Source organism: Pteronotus mesoamericanus, unplaced genomic scaffold (assembly GCF_021234165.1).
Source record: "Pteronotus mesoamericanus isolate MK-2021 breed Mesoamerican mustached bat unplaced genomic scaffold, CSHL_Meso_final contig_192, whole genome shotgun sequence".
Classification (NCBI taxonomy): domain Eukaryota; kingdom Metazoa; phylum Chordata; class Mammalia; order Chiroptera; family Mormoopidae; genus Pteronotus; species Pteronotus mesoamericanus.
In genome coordinates, this window is record NW_026555082.1 from 2,652,314 (window position 1) to 2,670,888 (window position 18,575).

An 18,575-nucleotide genomic window follows, 5' to 3' on the forward strand; every position below is an offset into this window, starting at 1 on the left:
CACAGATTTTACAGGCAGAGATTATGGGGACTTATCTTCCTGGCACTGGACCCCTGGGCTGGGGGCCTGGTGTGGGGCTGGGGCTGCTCGCGCCCGAGGTGCCCCTCCCAGGTTTTTATCCACCACACGTGGGTGAGGGGCCCGCCCGTTCTGTGTCTCTGAGTTGAGTCGGTGGAGGAAATTGCTGGAGCCCCAAGCACTTCCTCTTAAAGAACGTGCGCACGGCCTCACCCACGCAGACTCACTCCCTCTGAGCTCCAGTGCAGGGTGGCAGCTTGAACCAGTGGTACCCAGGGAGAAACGTCCGGCCTCAAGGCGAGTGAGGCCGTAGGCCCTTTTCTGAACCCTCCCTTCACAGAGCCAACAAGCTGGTGCCACATCTGAGACCCCATCAACCTGGCTAACACCGTGTGACCTGCCTTGGAGATCCCCAGACACTCTGCCCCACCCAACTCACGGGCCCATCCACGCTGCCTTTCCATAGGAGCGGCTGGTCTTGGCTCTTGCTTCCCAGCTTCCTAAATCCTCTCACACGAGCAGCAGCTGGCCTCAGGGAGCCCCAGGCCTGGCACTAGCAGCAGCCAGCCGAGGTTCACAGCTTGGCGCCCCTGGGAACCTCCGAGCCCAGCACAAGCAGCGGCCATCTCGGATTGCTTTATAGCTCAGGCAGGGTGGCTCCAGGCAAAACACAGGTGGGGGCCGGCCTTGGCCTGCACCACCCAGGGAACCCCAGGGCCAGCGCACCCAGCGGACAGCTGCAGCCCGCGCCGGAGCACCGCCACCCTGCCCCTGCACGGCTGGTCCTCCCCGGAGGGCGGACGTTGGTGGTCAGTGGTCACAGCCAGTCCTTGCAGCTGACTGGCCTGGGTGAATTTCTCCCATTGATCTGCCAACAGCCACCAAGGCTGAACCCTTAAGAGGAGGGTGTACTCAGCCCACACGAAGGGTGCACCTCGAGCATTTAGCTTGGGTGATAGGGGAGGCTGTGCGCTGGACCCTTCAGGGCCCCTACTGCATTAGGCCACAGTACCAGGACACGGAGTCACAGCAGCTCTACCTAGTAATAGAAACAAACACAGGGAGGCTGCCAGAATGAGGAGACAAAGAAACACGGCCCAAATGAGAGAACAGATCCAAACCCCAGAAAAAGAGCTAAACAGAATGGAGGTAGGCAATCTATCAGGTGCAGAGTTCAAAACACTGGTTATAAGGATGCTCAAGGAACTGAGGACCTCAACAGCATAAAAAAGATCCAGTCAGAAACCAGGGATTCACTCATTTAAATAAAGAACAATTTACAGGGAGACAACGTAGAGTGGATGAAGTTGAGAATCAAGTCAATGATATAGAACATAAGGAAGCAAAAAACCACCCATCAGAGCAACAAGAAGAAAAAAGAATTCCAAAAAGTGAGGATAGTATAAGCAGCCTCCGGGACAACTTCACGAGGTCCAACATTTGCGTCATAGCGATTCCAGAGGGAGAGGAGAAGGAGCAAGAAACTGGACCTGTATTTGAAAAAGTAATGAAAAAGGAACTTCCCTAATCTGGTGAAGGGAATAGACATGGAAGTCCAGGAAGCACAGAGTCCCAAATAAGGTAGATACAAAGAGGCCCACGCCAAGACACATCATAATTAAGATGCCAAAGGTTAAAGATAAAGAGAGAATCTTAAAAGCAAGAGCAAAGAAGTTAGTTACCTACAGGGCCGTTCCCGTAAGAATGTCAGCTGATTTCTCAAAAGAAATTTTGCAGCCAGAAGGGGTTGGCAAGAAACATTCAAAGTCATGAAAAGCAGGGACCTACAGCCAAGATTGCTCCACGCAGCAAAGCTCTCATTAGGATCGAAGGGCAGACACAGAGCTTCCCAGACAAGGAAAAGCTAAAGAAGTTCGTCGTCACCAAACCATTATTATATGAAATGTTCAAGGGACTTATTTAAGAAAAAGAAAAAGATCAAAAGTATGAACATCAAAATGGCACAAATTCACAGCCATCAACACCTGAACCTAAAAACAAAAAAACAAACTCAGCAGACAAGCAGAGTAGCAACAGCATCCCAGAAATGGAGGTGGCAGGGAGGGCCGTCAGTGCGGAGGGGGAAGGGGGACAATAGGGCAAGAGGTTCAGGGGTTGAGAAACGCACACAAGTAGGTGCAGAACCGCCGGGGGGCTGTGAAGTGCAGCGTAGGAAATGGAGTGGCCAGAGAACCTCCACGCATGGCCCGTGGACAGGAACTGAGAGGGGGCCGTGCTGGAGGGAAGGGGGGTCCGGGCGCAGGGGCCAAGGGGCGACAGCTGGGGCAGCTGTTAGAGCCTAACCCACAAAACACGCTTAAAAAAAAGATGTGCGCCTTTCATGTTGAGAGAGTATTTAAAAAAACAAACAACTCCCATTAATTAAATACGTGCTCCGTGTTTGGGGCGACGGGTACCGATGTTTGCCACTTACTCTGCAGTGCGCCCCCAAAAAGAGAGGGCGGACTCAGGGATAAAGGGATGGGTTGCGGCGGGTGCGGGGCTGTTCAGCGTGTAATTTTTCTGCGTGTTTGAACACTTCCATCATAAAGTGCTGAGGGGAGTCTGCAGTGCGGAACGTCAGCTTCCCGTGACTGGTCCCCGCCCGGGGCCCCGGCCGGCCCCGCTGCCCCTCTGTCTGTCTGTCTGTCAGGCCGCACTGACATCCTCTGCGTAACAGCCCCTTCACTTGGACGCCCCCCCAGCCCGGGCCTGCCCCGTTTGGACAACCACAGGAGGTGGGCCGAGTCCCTGTGCCCGCGTGGGGCAAGCCCCGCGCTGTTCCCACGATGTCTCCTGATTCCGTGAGGGGACGTGGCCGTCCCCCTTCCACGGCAGAGACCCCCGTGCCCTCGCTGCTTGCACTTGAACGTCAGTCCTCTGGGGACATCTCGGGTGCTCTGACTCTCTGTGGCCCGGGCCACATGGCTTCCCTGTGGCCTGGGACCCCAGGGGACACTGGAAGGCGGGGCTGAGGCCAGGATGGCTGGACCTGGGCAGCAGGGAGCTGCCCTTCTTAGGTGGCAGCTCAGGGTCCCCAAAGTGCAGACGGGAACGTTTCCAGGCCCCCTGAGGCTCAGCCTGGGGCCGGCCCCACCCCAGCGGCGCTCAGGACTCAGACTGGCCCAGCGCTGCATGCGGGGGGCTGCTGCTCAGAGATGTGGGGGACCCTCACCCAGCAGGACGTGGGCCTCCATTCTGGGGAGCCAGGGCTCCCACGCCCTCCTCTCCCCCCGCCCTGGGGGCCCTGAGGTGCTGCTGTGTCCCCTCCGTCTGAGAGCGTAGCCGGTGCAGCTCTTGGGAGGAAAGACACCCCGACGCCCAGCGAGCACCGTTTTGAGAGCTGAAGCCAGAGAGAAGACAGGGCGGGACCTACACGCAGGTGGAGCGAGGCGGAGGAGCCCAGAGGAGCCCTGGCCCTGGTCCTGATTCCATCGGGCGGCTGGGCTCGGGCAGGGCAGCTGCTCCGCAAGCCTCGCGCAGGCCCCACAGTGCCCGGCGGGGGCACAGGGGCGGCACCGGGCTGGAGGTGGACGTGGGCCTGGGCGGGGCAAGCCTGTGGGCTACCGGCCTGGCTTTCCCCCTCCCCCTCCTCCCCCTTCCCTCCCTGGCCTGGGGGGCAGGGCGCCCACTGGACACAGACTCTGAGGGCGGGAAGGAGGTCCTAGCGCCCTCGTCCCGCGGAGCCGCCCCTGGACACCGCTGCGGACAACTGCAGCAAGAAGGCGGCTCCAACCGGCCGCCGCTCCAGACGAGTCAGGCTGGGTGGTGCGTTGTGTGTGGGGCCCTGTGTCTCTTTTCCTGCCGTTCCTCCACGGGGCCCCCATCTGCTGGTCCTCCCCACCTGCCGTGTGAATGCCCCTCTCCCACAGAGTCCCCCGGTCCCTGCAGGACATCGAGCTTTTCTCTCAGCACCGGGCCGGGGCTCCTGGCTCTGCTCCACAGACCGCCGGTGGGCCAGGACGGTGGCGCCTTGCGCTCATTGCCCAGCCTGGCACCTGCCGCTGCAACACTCGGTAAATACCGGGAACACAACGAATGGGAGCCTGTGCTCAGGGTCACCTCTGATGCCCGGAGCCCGGCCCACTGCAGGGGGCTGGTGTGCGGACGTTTTCACTCAGCCCTCAGCCACTGCTTTGTCCTCAGTCTCAGCTTCATCTGGGCCCGCTGGCCACTCCAAATCTACCCCCAGCCCAGCCTCTAGATCTGCACGCTGCCTGCTGATCCGGAACGGGGGCGTGAGGGGGCAGAGGAGGGACGGAGACATTGGACGAGGGCATCCCCGCCTGGGGAAAGCAGGAGGATGGAGACGCGGGCGGGCACCGGGGAGGAGGGGCTGCTCGCCCCAGACCTTCTCAGAACGGAGCAGCATTCACCAGGGAGCAGGAAGGAAACCCGCTCCCCACCCCTGGGTCTACGGGAGGAGCCCCGAGGCCGGCCGGCTGCAGGGCTGGGGTGCAGGGCGGGCTCTGGCCAAAGGTTCCGAGCTGCCCCCTCGGGCACAGCCGAGACCGGACCCTGGCTAACCCAGCAGGCCGTTGGCCACGGGATGCTTGCAGGCCACTGGGACTTGCAGACCAACGTTTGCTTCCTGGGGCTTGGGTCCTCCAGGTTTATCCGGACCTGGTAACAGGTTTGCTGCCCGGGAGGCTCAGCTGTGGCTTCCGCACGAGGCGGCGTCGACCCTTCCGTAGCCTCTGCCTCGGGCAGGGCTCTGCGGGTTCCTGACGCCAGGGTGGCCCCTCGCTGGGAAGCAGCGAGTAGACCGCCGGCCCCTGTGGGGCGTCAGCGGCGGCACCTGTGACGCGGAAGGTGGGCCTCTCTCTGAGGCGCCACGGGATCAGGGGGCTGAGAAGGGCGGAGGACGTTCAGGGCGGCTCAGGGCGCCTGTGAGACCCAGGGCGCGCCCCGCTGAGGGCGGCTCCAGCCCGCCGGCCCGCGCCGTGGGTGCAGCGGGGGAACCGGCCTTTTCTGTCTCCCCACGACTCCAGACTCGTTCCTGCCTGAAGGCTTAAAACAAAACTTTATTTTTAGGAAGGAAGGGAGGGAGAGAAACATACATGTGCGAGAGAAAGGGATTAGTTGCCTCTCCTACATGCCCCAACCAGGGACCAAACCCAAAACCCAGGCATGTGACCGGAGCAGGAACTGAACGCAGGATGTTCCACTTTGCAGGACAAGGCCCAACCCCCTGAGCCACGCAGGTCAGCGCCTGAGGACTTTGCCTGGAGTGCTCTCCTCGGGCTTTACCCAGGGGGCTTCTCCCTGTTTTTTAGGTCTCTGCTGAGGTGCTTGCTTCTATTTCATCCCTCCCCACGTGGCCTCCACTGTCACCTCATGTCACCCGAATTCTCTGCATGGCACCGCATGCGCAGGGATCTTACTATCCTGCCCACCAACGTACCTTCGCTCTGACCGTGGGGAATCAATGCAGCTCAGTAAGCATGTGTTGAGAGAATAAAAGAAGATAATAAGTGGCAGCAGCAGGATGGAGAGGGGCACGTTAAGAAGCTAAGACGTTGGGCCTCCCGTCGGAGGAGGGCATACGCATCTTGGGTATCTGCCGTGGGGACAGGCACCGAGCCCAGAGTGACAGGCCGGGAAGGAGGCTCGAGCGGCCTGCGCCCCCCCACCCCCTTCTGCAGACCGCGTTGGTTGCAGCCGCCGCAGCCGCCGCACTGGCTCCGTCCCGGCCCCAGGTGCTCGTGGGGAGCGGGTGACGGCCAGACTGCAGGCTGGCTGAGTCACTGAGGGAGTGTGGGGGGTTGTTTGACTGAGTCACCGCCCCTCCCGCGGCCCAGTAACTGCTTTGTCACCGCCGAGATCTCCTTTTCAGCAGACCCGTGCATTTTTAAATGAAAGCCAAACCACCGCACCTCCCAGTGGGAGCCTCGCAGCGCGCCGGTTTCCAGGTGCGGGCGCAACGGCAGGCGTAAAACGGCCGCAGGTGTGGACAACATCTGCGGAGGGCGTCCTGTTCCGAAGCAAGTGGGGCTGGGGGACCCGCGCACGAGCCCCTTCGGCCAGCAGTGCCGTGGGGCCTGCCCGTGGGACCCCTGCAGGCAGCCGGGGCGGGGGGCCCAACGTGGTGGCAGACAAAGGAAGCCGCGCCCTGCGCCCTGAATCCGCGGCGTGTTTCTCGCGGGCTGCTGAGTCAGCCCGCCGAGCCGGCGGTGCCGCAGGATGAGGCCCGGGGCTCCCGGGCCGGGAAGCGCCGCCGAACCTGGGCTGGAGGGTGCGGGCCTGCGGGCGGGGGCGTGCAGGGGCGACGGCTGCCGCGGCGGGCAGCACGGGTGGCACCGTGGCTCGGCCGGGCCCGCCAGCCTGCGGAGACGGGCATCGGGGGCGCCGAGTCCCTCCGGGCCCTTCCTCTGCGGGCGGCGGAAGCCCTCGGCGGTTCTGGGAAGACTCAGGAGGATGTACGGCCCGGGAAAGCCGGGACCCGCGCGCGGAGAACCTCACTCAGGATCGAGAGCTAGGAGACCACACCCCCTCCCCACCCCGGCTGCGGGGCCGGTGACGTCACGCGGCGCGCGGCATTGTGGGGCGGGGCCGAGCCGGGGGGAGGGGCGCCGGGACGCCATTTTCGGCGGCGGGGCCGGAGCCGGCGGGTCTTAGGGCGGCGGCTGCGAGGGAGCCGCGGGGACAGCGCGCGCGGACGGCCGAGGATGCTGCGGGGCGGTCGCGCCGAAGCTCCTCGCCCGTGATCGCGGCCTTGCGCCTGAGGCGGCCGAGGCGGCGGGCCCTGCGCTGTCCCACGCCGCGCACGCGCCCGCGGCCTCCGGAGCTGACAGCGCCAGCGCGCGGCCCGCGGGAGCAGCACGGTGAGTGCGCGGGCCCCGGCCTCACCCGCGCCCATTCCCTGCCCTTTCTGTCCTGGCCGCCGCCGCACCCACGTCCCCTACAGGTTTGTGTTTCTTCGTTCCTGCATCCCCGCCCGGCCCGCATCCCCGCCCGGCCCGCATCCCCGCCCGGCTCCGCATCCCCGTCCGGTTCCGCATCCCCGTCCGGTTCCGCATCCCCGCCCGGCTCCGCATCCCCTCCCGGCTCCGCATCCCCGGCTTCACATTCTCATCTCGGCCCCGCATCCCCGCCCCGGCCGCGCTGCGGGCGGGGGCGGCCGTTCCGGGAACAGCTGTGGCGCCGCGAGCCGCGCCGGGGGAGGTGGCCGCCCCCGGGAACGCGGCGCGCGGGGCGGGGGACGCCGGGAGGGGCGCCGGGCTGCTTTGCTTTGTCCGAGTCCTCCGTTTCCTTCCGGCCGCCGCCCTCTCCCGCGGCGCCGCCCTGGGCTCGCTCCTGTCACGCTCGCGGGTGATGCGCGGCCCGGCCGGCGGGCAGCGCGCAGGGTCCCGTCCGAGAGGCTGCTGAGCTCGCCGCCTTCGCGGTCCCTTTCTCGTCCCTTAATAACCGGACGCGAGACGGGTCGCCCACAGCGTCCACCACGGCTGCCTACAGCAGCTGCCCTGGGACACAGGGCGGTCAGATTGGGTGCACCCCGTTCCTTAAAAATGTTAAAATAAAGCATTGGAAAAGGGAAGTCGATGCCGGGAGGACTGGATGGTTTTTTATATCTCGAGGGTTGGAGGTCAGGGAATTCTGTATTGCAAATTTTGTGTTGTTGCCTACTGCTGTTTCATTACTTACACAACGCAGTCATGCTTTGCACATGAAGCGTTTGATGAGTACTTGTAAAATAATGTTCTTAAAAAGGGCGAGGACAACGGACAATTGGAGGCGCACCATTTAAAGTGCTCTGAAAAGGCCAGTTGGTTCTTTTGATTCTGTACGTCGGTTCCAAGGGGCTTTTGTACAGCGTGACTAAGCCGTCGTCGGCCAGGGTCCTTAGCTCAAAATCTTTGTAACGACCTGCTGCAGCCTCGCGGTCTGGTCAGACCTCTGGATTCCCCGTCCCAGGGCCTGGCGACCGCCGGGTGTGGGGGAGCCGAGTCACGGTTCCGGTTCCGGAGCACCTGTAAGGGGACCGCCCCGCCGAGAGTTAGCCGTCCTAGGTGGGGGGCGGGCAGCCACGGAGGGCCGAGGGCGGGGGGCGGGGGAGGGGCGCTGGCCTCCCGCTGGGCTCCCTCACTGGCGAGCCGCGGCCTCTGAAACTCGGGACGTTGTGCAGAGAGATGCGCAGGGGACCCAGAACACGCAGAACCCGCGCGGGGGCCGGGAAGGAGACGCGGCTCGGAGGGCACGGCGCGCCTCCAGTGCATCTCACGTGCCGGAGCACGGCCTTGGTGTTGAGAATAGAAAAGTCAGCACGTACATTCCCTCCTGAGCTACAAACAGTCTTTAAACAATTGTGTGAAAAGGAGACTAGAAATAGAAAAGTAAGAAGTTGAATAAGAGAGAGGATTCGTATAATCGGAAAACAAGGGGAGTATGGTAAGAAACCAGAACTTTATGTAGCACCGTGTTTAGTAATAACCTAAGTAGAAGTACAGGAAGGTTTGTTTGCTCTTTTCTATTTTATTTTTATTGTTGACACTGTTACAGATACCTCCCTTCCTCCCCTAAAGTACCAGGGTAGTTTTAAGTGTCAGATCTCAGGGCCTAAAACAGACGTGATTAGCCTGTCAAGACTGTAGAACTGGGGTCTTAAATGTCTGTCTCTGCGGAGAGCCGACCGGATGGCCAGGGACGTGCCCCTGGCGGCTGGTGATGCAGAGATGGAAGCCCTGGGCCGACGGCCAGCAGCCCCAGGCAGAGCGGAGGCAGGGAGCGGGCGCGCAGCGGGCGGGCTAGGGCGATGCCCGCCTGGTGCCCTGAGGAGGTGAGGGCCCCGGGTGGGGGCAGAGGTAGCCCGTGTCCTGGAGGACTGAGCCCCCAGGGGCCGCAGCGAGGGGAGCCCTGCGGTGGGCAGATGAGGTTAGGACGGGCTTACACTGCGTGCCTGGGGGCTGCTTCGTCCGGTGCAGGAAGGAGGCTTGGAGGGTTCAAGGGGAGAGGCGGCGTCCGGGCAGGAGTCCCGGTTGTGCGGCAGGTGCTGTGAGCTGAGGTAATAAGACTCAGTTCACGGCACCGCAGGTCAGGGGGCTGCCATCCCCCGTGACTGCGGAGAGCTTCCCAGGCGCAGGGCCGCGGGGATCTGGGGTCGGGGACTGAGTGGGCTGGGTCAGGGCGGGGTCCCGTCTGTCCTGTCCAAGGATCCCGGGACCCGCCACGCCTCTGCTCAAGCTGTGAGCGCTCTGCCCCCGCCTCTGCCCTCCTCTTCCTCCTCGCCCTTGCCCAGGCGCCTCTCCCTGGATACAAGTGTCCTCACTTCCCCTCGGGCTGGGCTCCCCGGCCGGCCGTCCTCGCCCTCTCCGCTGTGCGGTTTACTGCATTGCTTTCTCCTCCAGTTATTGTCGGTCCCCTCCCCTTACCTCCACCCTCCCGGGAGGGCAGGGTTTGTACCGACTGGATCCCCTCTCGGGCCTGCAGGGAGGCACTTAGTGCCTGTTTTTGGCAGGGTGGTGCCTTGAGGGTCTCCTGGGGTGGCACTGTCTTGGGTGACTCGCAGCTGCTGGCCGGCTGGAGTGGAGGAAGGAGACTTGGGGCCTGGCTCAGGGCGGGTCGCATCTGAGGTGCGTGGGGGTGGCCGGGTGCAGGGCAGTGGGAGGCTCAGGGCTGGAGCTCGGGCGCTTGCGGCTGCAGGAAAGGTCGGTGAGACCCCCACATAGTGCCCCTGGAGACGCGGTGGCCTGACGGGCAGGAGTGAGCCTTGGGCAGCAGGGAGGGGCCGGTCAGCAGCAAACCGGCCAAGAGTCAGGGCGAGCTGGGCAAAAAAGGCTGTTGGATTTGGCTTCCAGCAGGTCACTAGTGGCCTTCTCGGCTTTTCCTGAGGATGCTGCTTCCTGGGCACCTTGGGTCGTTCTGCCCTGTGGCCTCCTGGCTGGTGGGCTCTCGGCTCAAACATGAACCGTGACTTTGCTTTGCTTTAACCAGCTTTCAGAGGCAGGTGATAGCAGTTTGGATCTACACTTTTGAATGTGCTTGGAGTGTTGTGTGTACTTAAAAATAAAGCAGATGCAAGAATACCCATAGAACAAACATTTAAAGCTGAGTTAAGTGAACCTGTAAAGTGGAGGTTCTGTCTTTGGCTCTAAAATGTCCCGGTCACCTCATTGTAGTGCCTTGGACTGTCCCCCTGACTGACCGCATGGCGTGGAGATGTCTGTCCCAGCCTCGGAGTTGACTATGCTGCTCCCATGAGAACCGGTAGCGGCGAGGCGAGCTCTGCGCCGGCAGGCTTGACGCCGTGTGCACGTGCGCCCTGCCTTGGGGCAAAGCTCGGGGTAGCGAGGGCCGGCTGCTCGGACCAGAGGCGCCAGCAGGAAGCAGGGCCGGACTCGCGGGGGTTTGTGTGCACCGTCTGAGCTTCGAGCCGCCTTGCCCGTGGGCCAGGATGCTGCAGCCGGCTCCGTCCCCCAGCTGCCTGCGCCCAGGGGCCCGCGCCCCGGCCCTGCAGTGGCAAAGCCCAGGTGACGTGGGGTGGTCCTTCGCCACTCCCTGGGGCGGCTGGCCCGTGCTCGCCATTCCAGGCACCCTCTTGGCCTGCCGAGTTTCCGCTCCTCACAGGGCCTGGCCTAGAACAGGTGCCCAGCACTGAGTCTTCATTACTTTTATTAAAAGATTGTGTTTATTTATTTTTAGAGAGAAGGGAAAGGGGGGAGAAAGCGAGGGAGAGCAGCATTAATGTGTGGTTGTCTCCTACGCGCCCCCTGCTGGGGACCTGGCGTGCCACCCAGCAACCCTTTGGTTCGCAGGCTGGCGCTCAGTCCATGGAGCCACACCAGCCGGGACGGGATTTGGGTCTGCTGCTGGGGGACTGGTGTCCTGGGCCCCGCCCCAGTGGCCGTCCACTGGCTCTCGGTTCCCAGCGGGGCCTCCTCCGTCCTCAGAGCCCGCTGCCCGTCCCTCTCCTGCTCGGAGCCTCTGGCTCCCAGACCCAGGCGTGCAGGGCTCGTGTGACCAGGCCCGGCCACCGGGGCCATCCCCTGCCCTCGAGGTCAGCTGACCGGGGACCATCACCACACTCGTGGTGTCTCTTGACTGCCGTTCTGAGGTCAGTGGTCGACTGAATTACGGGAGGGGCTGTGGGTGCACCAGGGGCCAGGCCCCTTGGGGGGCGTCTTCCTTGGCCGGTCGCATCTCGGCTTCCTGTGCTCTCAACACAGAGCCGTTCAGGGCCGTCTGTCAGCTAACACTGGAGTAACGATTTCTGCGTACATACAGCATTAATGTTAGGAAAGTCTACTTTAAAGAAACTTGAGATATAACTTGCATACAGTGAAATACTAAGACTTTAAATACTGTTCATTTAAAATTTTTTTATTGATTGATTTTTAGAAAAGAAGGGGGAGAGAAACATTGATTTGTTGTTCCACTTATTTATGTTCATTCGTTGATTTTTTTTTTTCATATTTTATTTTTAGACAGGAGGGAAGGGAGGGAGAGAGGAAGAGAAACATCCATGTGTGGTTGCCTCTCACACACCCCCTAGTGGGGACCTGGCCCGCAGCCCAGGCCTGTGCCCTGGCTGGGAATTGAACTGGCGACCCTTTGGTTCACGGGCGGCGCTCCGTCCACTGAGCCCCACCAGCCAGGACCTGGCGGATTCCTGTCTGTGCCCTGACCGGGGATCAAACCCACATCCCTGGAGTATTGGGAGGCCGGTCTAACCAACTGAGCTACTCAGTAAGGGCTGTTCGTTCAGTGTTTTTAAAAAAAATTAATTATTTATTTTTAGAGCAGGGAAGGGAGGGAGAAAGAGAGGGAGAGAAACATCGATGTGTGGGCGCATCTTGTGCGCCCCCTGCTGTGGGCCTGGCCCCACAACCCCAGGCCTGTGCCCTGACCCGGAATCGAACCTCTGACCCTTTGGTTCACAGGCTGGCGCTCAGTCCACGGAGCCACACCAGCCAGGCCAGATTTTTTGAAAAGAAAATTAGAGGGTTTATTCATTTAGTCAAAGCTTGTCCCCCCTTTTCCTGTTTCTCGCTTTCTGTCGTTTATTCTGCTGGCCGGGCTGGGGCGACGCCAGTGGAGCGGTGGGCGGGTCCCAGGCCCGCGGTGCTCGGGTGCGGTGCTCGGGTGCGGTGCTCGTCACTGGCGCCGCGTGTCAGGCCTCCGCCGTCACTGGCCGTTGGACCCCGTTTCCCCCCCTTTCCTCCCCTCACCCACTAGTTTTAAATTTTGAAGAAATTCAGTTTACCCCTTCTTTTCTTTCATGGTATGTCTTCCACCATCCTTTCTGTTCATGTTTTTGAATAATTCAAAACGTGCCCCCAGGAAGACTCATGACTCGGGAAGACGGGACCGCGCGAGCCCCTCGAGTCAGCGGGCTGGTCTCCAGAGCGGCCTCCGCTGTCCCCTTTCCTCAGTGAGGGCGCCGCTCCCTGCGGGCTGAGGGGCGCGGCCCCAGGCCCCTGCCGTCGGGCGGCCTCCGCGGCGCCTGGCCCCCGCACCCTCTCGCACCGGCCTCCGCGGCGCCTGGCCCCCGCACCCTCTCGCACCGGCCTCCGCGGCGCCTGGCCCCCGCACCCTCTCGCACCGGCCTCCGCGGCGCCTGGCCCCCGCACCCTCTCGCACCGGCCTCCGCGGCGCGTGGCCCCGTGCGCCTCGTCCTCGCCCCGCTGTCCCGCGCAGCCGTGTCCTCTCCGGTCCCGCCGAGGACGAGGAACGGAGACGGCAGCTCCCGCGCCCCTGCCTCCCAGTCTGAGAAGGAAGCGTGGTTGTGCGCGCCCTTCCCGTAGTCTCTCCCGCTTCAAACCTGCGTCTGAAAAGCTGGGCCCGTGGTCTGAGGGATCTAGGCGGCCTCGGGGCCCTGCCCCGCCACGGCCCGGCCCCTGTCACTGGCAGGCGCCTCCGGCCCGCGGCCCCCTGCTGACGGCCTCTGCCCCTAACGCGGCGAGGGCAGCTGCTCGGGGCTTGTGGGGGCGGGGGCAGGGCCCAGCGTTCGGTGCCCCCTTGGCTTGCGGTGTTTGGGTGGACGCTGATTTAGAATAGAGGCGGGAATTACGGAGTCTTCGTTTTAACGCATTCACTGCGTACATGTTTGTGACTTTTAGGCCAGCGCGGTTTGTTCTTTCATTTCTTTTCTTTCTGAGTTTATCTTCATTGTATTTTGTCCGCGTTACCATTCAGTCTCCACGTGTCCCCTCCCTGTTCACTCATGTCACAGGGGGATTCGGGCTGAGGAGAGGAGGGGGCCGGAGTGGACCCGCCGAGGAGGGGGGGCCTCGACCCCCTTCCGGGGGGCCCCCGCCCGGCCCGGGGAGGGGGCTGCAAGTCCATTCTCGGTTGCAGAAGGCGGGCGGGGCGCAGCCGGGGGAGTAGATTCAGGAGGATGCTAGGTGCCCCCCACAGAAAATAACAGCCTCGCCAACACCAGCTACTGAGGGCAGGCGCTGGTGTTGGTATCCAGAGGTTGAGGCTCCCCAAGGGACGGGTTTGGATTCTGCTCAAACATGAACCCTCACTTTGTTCTACAGACTGGGGGGCGTGGGGAGTCTCCTCCTCCCCACTGCTTGCCCTCTCCTGCCCCCACCAGGACAAAAGCCAAACATCTCCTGAAAATTCAGGAATCACTGTTTTCATTTCTATTTCTGTTGATTTGAGAGGGAACCATGGGTTTGCTGTTCCGTGTACTGGCGCGTTGACGGTCGACCTGCAGCCTTGGCGGATCTGGACGCCGCGCCAGCAGCTGGCCGCCCCCCGGGCAGGGGTCCCTGGTCTGTTCCCCGCTTTTCAAGCGCGTTGTGTCCCCTTTTGATTCTTCGCTTATGTAGTTTTCTGCTCGGAAGTTTCAGAACCAGAAAATGCGTGCAACTTTACTATTAATATTTCCATTGTTTACTTTGCTTTTAGTTACAGTAGTTTTGTTATAATGTGTTATGGGTTTGGACATTTCCAGTCCCTTCAAGAAGGCGTGACACACTGGCTGGTGTACCTCAGGGGACTGGGCACCAGCCTGCAAACCAAAGGCTCGTGGGTCCGATTCCCAGTCAGGGCACAGGCCTGGGCTGCGGGCCGGGTCCCCAGGAAGGGGCGTGGGAGAGGCGACTGATACATGTATTTTTGATGTTTCCCCCTTCCCTTCTCTCAGTGAGTAAGTAAATAAATAAAGTCTTTAAGAAAACAAAGGACTTGAGATTTTATCCTTTCTCACAGGAGAACACAGGACCAAAGACAGACGTGGAGGCCCTGTGACCCCATGGCAGAGCTAATGCAGACTGGGTCCCAAAGTGGGGCTTTGTGGGGTTTTTTTATTTGTATCATTTAATTTAACAAGTCCTGTGTGTATTTTACTGAGACATGATTCACATATGAGAAGAGTACAGCATTGTGCACCTCTCTAGTTCCAGAACATTGTCGTCAGCCTAAAACCAAGCCTGTCCCGGGCAGGTGTCCCCCCACCGCCCCTGCGCGGGGCGGCCGCCCGCCTGCTGTCCCTGAGAAGGGATCGCGCGCAGGGCACCTTCGCGCGCGGCCGCGTTTGGGGGGCACAGCGGGGAGCGCGCGGATCGGATCGGCGCTTGGTTCCCGCTGCACCTGAGGAGCGCGCCCCACGGTGCGGCGGTGCCCCCGGCGGCCTCTGTGTTGCTCCTTCGCTGTGGCCGCTACGGACAGTGCCCGTGTCGAGCTTACCACCATTTTATGTTTGGAACATTTGTAAGTTTTTAAAAAATTATGAGTTATGCTGTTACAGTTGTCCCGACGTTTCCCCTTTGGTCCCCCTCCGCCCTGCAACCCCCACCCCCCCTGCCCCCGCCACGTTCCCCACCTTAGTTCCCGTCCGTGGGTTGTGCTTGGACACCCTTTGGCTTCTCCGTTTCCTCTGCTGTCCTGAGCCTCCCCCACCTGTGCTGCACCCGCCAACTTGTGCTCCGTAACCCCTGCGCCTCCCCCTCCCCGTCCCCCCCCACCCTGCTCCGCCCCCCGCAGCTGGTGACCGCCGTGTGACCTCCGCTTCCGTGGTCCTGTTCCTCTTCTGGGTGCTCGTTAGTTTTGGTTTTTTTTTTGATTCAGTTGTTGATGGTTGTGAGTTTGTTGTCATTTTACTGTTCATAGTTTTGATCTTTTTCTTAATTAACATTTCATATAATAAGTGCTGGTGACCTCCTTTAACTTTACTTTGTCTGGGAAGCACTTTTATCTGCCCTTCGGTTCTAAATGATAGTGTTGCTGGGTAGAGTGATCTTGGTTGTAGGTCCTTGCTGTTCGCCACCTTGAACACTTCTTTCTAGCCCCTTCTTGCCTGCACAGTTTCTTTGAGAAATCAATTGACAGTCTTTTGGGAACTCCTTTGTAGGGAACTCTCTGCTTTTCTCTTGCTGCTTTTAAGATTCTCTCTTTATCTTTAATCTTTGGCATTGTAGTTGTGATGTGTCTTGGCGTGGCCTCTTCGTGTCCATCTTGTTTGGGACTCTCTGTGCTTCCTGGACTTGCATGTCTATTTCCCTTACCAAATGAGGGAATTTTTCTTTTCATTATTTTTCAAATAGTCAATTTCTTGCCTATCCTTTTCTCATTCTGGCGCCTTTAAGATCTGGACATTGGTGTGTTTAAAGTTGTCCTTCTCTTCGTTTTTTTGAATTCTTATTTCTCCCTGCTGGTCTGACTGAAAGCGTTTTCCGTCCTCGTGTTCCAAATCATTGATTTGATCTTTGGCTTCCTCCCCTCCACGGATGGTTCCCTATGGATTTTTCTTTATTTCACTTAGTGTAGTTGTCATCTCTTCCCTTATGTTGGTGCCGTGCTCGGTGAGTTCTTTGAGCATCCTGATCACCGGTGCTTTGAACTCTGCGTCTGATAGGCTGGTTGTCTCCACTTCGTTTAGCTCGTTTTCTGGGGTTTTGTTCTGTTCTTTCATTTGGGCCTTGTTTCTTTGCCTCCTCCATTTGGGAGCCCGCGCGTGTGTGTGTGTGTGTGCGCGTGCATGTGTTAGGTGGAGCTGCTGTGACTCCCTGTCTTAGAAAAGGCCCGCGGGGCGTGCGAGGGGCGGAGCCTCAGGTGTTGGCCGGGCTGGTGCGGGTTCCCACTCCCTTCCTGTGACGGTGCGCCGCACGCCCGGGGCGCAGGCACGGGGGCGGGGTCCCTGAGTCAGGGGTGCCGAGCGGGGTGGGGGGTGGGGGGCGGTGCGGGTTCTGTGCCTGTTCCGGGGGGAGGGAGCCGACAGCCCCTCGCAGTCGCCGCCCCCCCCACGCCGTGCAGGGGGAGGGCAGTGGCCCAGGCTGGCGTGCGGCGCAGCCGCAGTGCGGGAGGGCGTGGGCCTGGCGGTGGGGGCGTCTCGCCGTCTTCCCCGGCCGCCCGCCTGGCCCGTTGGCCCGAGTCAGGCTGAGGGCACGGGCTCGGGCACTGATGGCTGTGAGGATGGTGTGCGCAGGCTTCTGTTTGAAAGACATTCATGTTTAGAGGGGGAGGGGGGGAGACAGCGATCGTTGTCTCTCGCTCGTGCCCTGACCGGGGATGGAGCCCGCAGCCCAGGCCTGTGTCCTGCCCGGGAGTCGCACCGGCGACCCTTTGGTCTGTGGGACGGCGCCCAGGCTTCTGAGCCACCCGGAAGCGTGTTTCCGGCGCTGGGCCTGTCCCGCTCCCTGTCACGCGCCGCCCGCGTGTGCGGCCGGCCCTCGCTTGCACGAGCCAGCAGCGGGGCCGCAGAGGTCCCTTCGTGTTGTGGTTTGAAGTGGAAGCGTGACGGGCAGTTTGCCTGGGTCAGTCAGCGTGACCTGGGGCCGGGGGGGGGGGTCGGGTCCCGGGGGGAGTGTGTCTGGAGCTGTGCCAGGCAGTTCCCCACCACCGGGTGAGTGGGGACCCCGGGGCCCCGAGAAGTCGGACGCGCGGCCGGCGAGAGGCGCGGGGGATGGAGGTCAGAGGCCGGCTCCAGAGCGCGGCGCCTGCTCGCTGGGTGCCCGCCGGCTGCCCGCAGGGCCGGTGGCCCGGGCCGGGCCGGGGCGCTGGCCGGCTCGTCGCTGGGCCGGGCTGCCGAGTGCGCCCCTGAGGTGTGTCTCGTTTCTGCCCCGGACTTCAGAAGTGGCCTATTGTAAGTAGACACATCGGTCTCTTTGTTTCCTGCCATTTTATTTGTAGACCACTAATTTCCTCCACCTATATGCATATAGACGCCTGAATTTTCTTCTAGTTTCTTGTGTGTGTTTTTAACATTTAATTCTTTGATTGATATGGAGTTTATTTTAGTGTATAAGGTAGGTATGAGGGCAGCTTTTTTCCAAGTAGCCGGTTGCCTTTGCACTGTTTTTAATGTAAGAGGAAGGTAAACAAAACCGCCTCAGGTGGTGGTTATTTATTTATTTATTTATTTATAGAGAGGGGAGGGGGCAAAGAAACAATGATTTGTGGTTCCACTTATATATACTCACTGGTTGATTTTCGTATGTGCCCTGATTGGGATCGAACCCGCAACCTTGATGCATCAGGACAACACTCTCACCAGCTGAGCTGCCTGGCCAGGGCACATGCAGCTCTTGTTTTCGGTTGTGTGCACCCCGGTGACATTTATTTTGTGATTCTCGTCTGTGGTGAGAGTGGTCCGGAGTCTTGAAGGAACCAAAATGGGTTTCTTTAAACTCATTTGCCTCATTGAGGCATGTCCTCAAAGTGATCGTCTTTCTTGTTTTGCTCTGATTTTTTTTTTCTGCACCGAAGTCCTACTTTTTATGGTTTTCCTACTGCTGTTTAAACCCTCTGTGCCTCCCCACTTTTCTCTCTTCATAGACAGAACTGCCCGTCCTGGCGAGTGTGGTGCAGGGGACTGAGGGCCGGCCTGCGAGCCTCAGGGTGGCTGGTTCACTTCCCAGTCAGGGCACCGGACGGGGTTGCGGGCCAGGTCCCCAGTGGGGGGCACGCGAGAGGCAGCCACACAGGGATGTTTCCCTCCCACCCTTCCTCTCTCTCTAAAAATAAATAAATAAAATCTTAAAAAAAAGAAAAAGTCCCACCCTCTGTCCACCGCTGGAACTGCGCTGACCCTCCTCACACCCGGACAGGACGCGCCCCTCTCCCCGTAGCTGTGACTGAGGGCCCGCGCTCGCCCAGAGCGTTGCCTCTCCAGGACGGTCTCAGCACCGAGTTGCTGTCACCTCCTGAGGCCTGGCGGCTGCCCTTGCCATCGCCCCAGGTTCACTGTCCTGGGAAAAGGCCCGAGGAGCGGCTGGCGGCGTGCGCCTTGCTCAGGCCAGGCCCGAGGGGCAGTGCCGCGCGTGCCTTGTCCCCGAGGCCCGCGGCCGTCCCCATGTGGGAGTCCTGCGACCTCGCTCCCCTCTCCTCCCGGCTTGTCCCTGGGCCGGCCCCCACAGCCCGGTGGCCGCTGCTCAGGAGCAGTGGGCACTCGCCACCGCCGACTCGGCCGCGCCGCCCCTTCGGCGGGTGTCCCCTTGCAGAGCGAGTGCCCGCTGTCCTCCGCTGGGCCGTCCTGTCCGTGCCATCAGCTCATGGTGCACGGGATGCCTGATGCGCCCGGTCCTCCTGGCCTGCAGGTCTCTGCTGGTGGGGCCCTGGCCCAAGTCCACCCAGGAGGCCCTGCCCTGTCTGCTTGGGGAGGGAAGGGTCGA

The 18,575-nt window shown here is 61.0% G+C and overlaps 1 protein-coding gene across 8 annotated transcripts in view; it reads left to right on the plus strand.

The window, feature by feature from the left end:
• Positions 1 to 6,588: 6,588 nt before the first annotated feature.
• Positions 6,589 to 18,575, plus strand: part of KLC1 (kinesin light chain 1) — a 41,582-nt gene continuing 29,595 nt past the window's right edge. For 7 of the 8 annotated variants that reach the window (XM_054567760.1, XM_054567756.1, XM_054567758.1 and 4 more), the window contains exon 1: positions 6,589 to 6,842. The gene's annotated coding sequence lies outside the window, so the exon portion shown is untranslated. Of the gene's footprint in view, positions 6,926 to 18,575 lie in introns of all 8 variants that reach the window. The other variant, XM_054567757.1, reaches the window with a different exon arrangement.